Raw genomic sequence first — 3,443 nt, forward strand, 5'->3', positions numbered from 1 at the left:
TATTTTACAGAACAACAAAAATTAACATCTCAACAATTAATTTCAACCTTTTGTTTTTTTCTTTCAAGACCTTTAACAACCGCTATGATAGGGACCCAGGACCCCTACACCCATTGCAGGAAATTCAACTTTTTGTGGCGTTTAAAAAATGCTATTATAAGTGCTAAAAACGCCGCTAATTCTTTTTGTGACGCTTAGCACTAAACGCCGAGAACGCAGACGTCGCTATAACTTTATGATGTTTTTAAAACATCGTTATATTAGTATAGACGACATTTTTAAAAATGCCGCCAAATATCCTTCTTGACAACATCCATGACGTCACTATGATATTTAGCGACATTTTTAAAACGCCGTCATATCTTTTTTTAAAAGTCTAACCGTTAGTATTTAGGATTTAAGTGGCATTTTGAAAAACACTGTGATATCCCTTCTTCTTCTTCTTCTTCTTCTTCTTCTTCTTCTTCTTTTTTGAAATTGTGCTAATTTTATAGGATTAAACTAAAAAAAAATACATATAATAAAACTGAATAGCACTAATATGAAATAATAACTTACATTCAAACAACAAATGCAACATTAATTCACTTTCCCATTCAAAATAACATAACATATCCAAAAATTGAATTCACAATTCTTAACCAAAAAATTACTACTTTGTATACAAAGCTACAAAATAACATTACCCTCTTCTCTCTCTCTCTCACCACTCCCTCCCTCATTTAACACAAAAAATAAGAAGAAAGTGAACCAAAACACCCAACTCCCCCATCAGATTAGAGGGAAAAAAGAAAAAAGAAAAAAGAAGAAAGAAGAGAAATAAGAATCAGAAGGAAAGCCCTTATCCATCTTTCACTATCATTCTGAATCGCTCTCCATGATGCTTCCCATGGCTTTCAATCCTCTCAGTCTCTGCCAATCATAAAACATAATAATAAACCAAGAAGAAGATCCAACCAGAATAACCATGCACTTAGCTTTAGTTTACAAGTTCAATTATTGGCTTCTAACTATAAGTTAACCAATGCATGAAATTATTTTCTAGAGTCCATTAAGGATGTCATCTATTACCAAGAATTAGATAAAACATTTCCTCTCCATTTTTTTTGAGAAAGTGAAACTTATTTGTATAGATAGGCAACAATCCCAAGAATTATGCATAATATCAATACAGAAATTTCGACTGGACCTCAGCTGAAACAAATCAAAACTTTTTGTCAAATCCAACAAAGAGATCTATGACATAGCATAGCCGAATCTCTCTCTCTCTCTCTCTCTCTCTCTCTCTCTCTCCCTCTCTCTCTTTCTCTGTGCAGCACACAAAGTGATGCAAATCTACAGAAAATAGAGTGGCAGCTCAATCACCTGGTTAACAATATCCTTAAGTCTCACATTGGTGTTCTTAAGGTCAGATGCCACATTGTCGACCTGTAGGATGTGAAGAAATACACCATTAATAATTTAAGAATACTTGTAGCTTCAGATATCACTATGACAAGATGTGTTCTCAAACCTTAGTGTCAATCCGCCCATTAAAGGAACTTGCCTATCCATTTCCTGTATGAATTGCAAAGTCAAAAATTGATGTGCACAAAATGAGACAAAGCAACAGATACAAATGCACAAGGCAATAGCAAACCTCATTCAAATCATGAGCCATGTTTTTCAATGTATCCAAACCTTCTGATATCACTTCCAATCCTTGGTCCTGTGTGAACATCAAAGTAAAACACATTATTTTTATTTTTTATTTGGAATCAATAGAACAATGAATGCATAAACCACATAAGAACAAATCCTCATCAGAAAGAAAAAAAATCATATTTCTCTCCAACTAAAAAAAGAAAAGTATTCAACTCTAAAGAATTACATGCTTGCTTCATTTTCTGCATTTCATATGCAAATGAATTTCATTGACCTGATCATGTTGACAAACCTTGTCTAGTTTTTATATCTATACTAACCTCACCAAAAGAAAAACAAATTAATTAGTGCTACTTTATATATTAAGGACCTAAGAAATTCCTCATTAACCTAATGGTTATAGATTGTAATCACATTGATAACATATTTAAATAATTCAACCGTGTTTATTGTGTTCATACCTTGATGCTTAGGAAGATGGCCCTGATGCGGAGTCAGCAAGTGACGGTTAGAAACTTGAGAAAAAGCTGTTGCACCCTGATTCACATCCTTCAAGTTGACATAGAAGGCAATTAAAGATTCAAGATATTGCATGGTTAAAGATACGAGGCACTAAAACAAGATATAAGGAAATACTTTCAAGAGAGATTGCGTTTGGATAAATATTTATAAAAAATTATTGTGGGTTTCATTATTAGGGGATTAGGGTATATTGATGGCCCTTAGCGATTTTCTTTCACCAGATGCCGCTAGGTTTAAATTACTAGACTCAATGCAGAGTTCTTGGGCTAATATTCATAGTAAAAACAAGAACTCTTTCTCAGGACAAACATTGGGTAAGTACAATATATATATTTTTTTTGAACAAAAGTGAGTAAGTGCAATTCGCTAGTTAGTAAAATATTTGGTCAACTTACTCAGAATTTCCTCATTGCAGTTTCTCCCTTGATATCAGCATTTGATTACTTACCATACCATGGAAGAAACACCCAAATGCAGATTTTATAGCAGTCCCAGGTACTTTTATTTTGCATTAGTCTGATTACTAAAAATTCCAAAGTGGTATAATATAGTCTGTTATGCAATCTTTTAAGTTTCACATAAATGATCGTATCTTACATGAGAAAATGGATGCATGTAAATGAGCTACCCCAATCGTCCAACCATTACCTGAGAAAATCAATGAACAATTGGCAATGAAACAATTAAAACATCTCTTGATCTTGTTGTACAACACAAAAATAACCACTAGGAAGAAACCCGCAGCAGAGATGGCCAAGTAAAATCACACTACTTACATTTTGGGGATTCGGTTGCATGTAGGCAGGCCCTGCTTGGATAGAATGATGATGTTGGCCATCATATCTAACTAGCTGAGTCCTGTTTCCGATATGTCCAATAATCTGTACACAGAAAAAGAAATATCAGTAAGAAACATTTGCACTTGATACACTCTTCTAACAGGTATTTTAGCATCCAATCAAAGAGAACAAGTTAGAGAACAAAAGGCCCCCTTGTTTAGACTTAGGCATAGTATCAAAAAAAAAAAAAACAAAAAAACAAAAACAAAAAACAAAAAAACAGATAATACTAACAAAACATTAAACAAATGAAATTGCCACAAGTGTTTCTTGTTTGTTAACAGATGACTCAATCTGCTCAATTCTAAACACTGTTGCAACTAGAAGAGGGAGAAAACTAAGGGAAAACATCCTATAAAGTTCTCCTAACAAAACCTGGTGTTCTCAATGAACAAAATAACTAAAAGGAAATCTTGTTAATAACCAAAAATCCATTGT

General features: G+C 33.3%; 1 long non-coding RNA gene across 2 annotated transcripts; it reads right to left on the reverse strand.

Moving 5' to 3' along the window:
• Positions 1-796: 796 nt before the first annotated feature.
• On the reverse strand, positions 797-3,007 carry LOC114262700 (uncharacterized). Of its 2 annotated transcripts, XR_014334789.1 has the most exons (4): positions 2,106-3,007; positions 1,640-1,708; positions 1,366-1,557; positions 797-1,194 (listed from the first exon to the last, which is right to left on the reverse strand). It is a non-coding gene; the product is annotated as an uncharacterized LOC114262700 (long non-coding RNA). The 2 variants fall into 2 exon arrangements; XR_014334788.1 differs by having other exon boundaries at positions 1,366-1,708.
• Between the last annotated feature and the right edge of the window lie 436 nt (positions 3,008-3,443).

Source organism: Camellia sinensis, chromosome 7, assembly GCF_055761805.1.
Source record: "Camellia sinensis isolate YWXY chromosome 7, ASM5576180v1, whole genome shotgun sequence".
Taxonomy (NCBI): domain Eukaryota; kingdom Viridiplantae; phylum Streptophyta; class Magnoliopsida; order Ericales; family Theaceae; genus Camellia; species Camellia sinensis.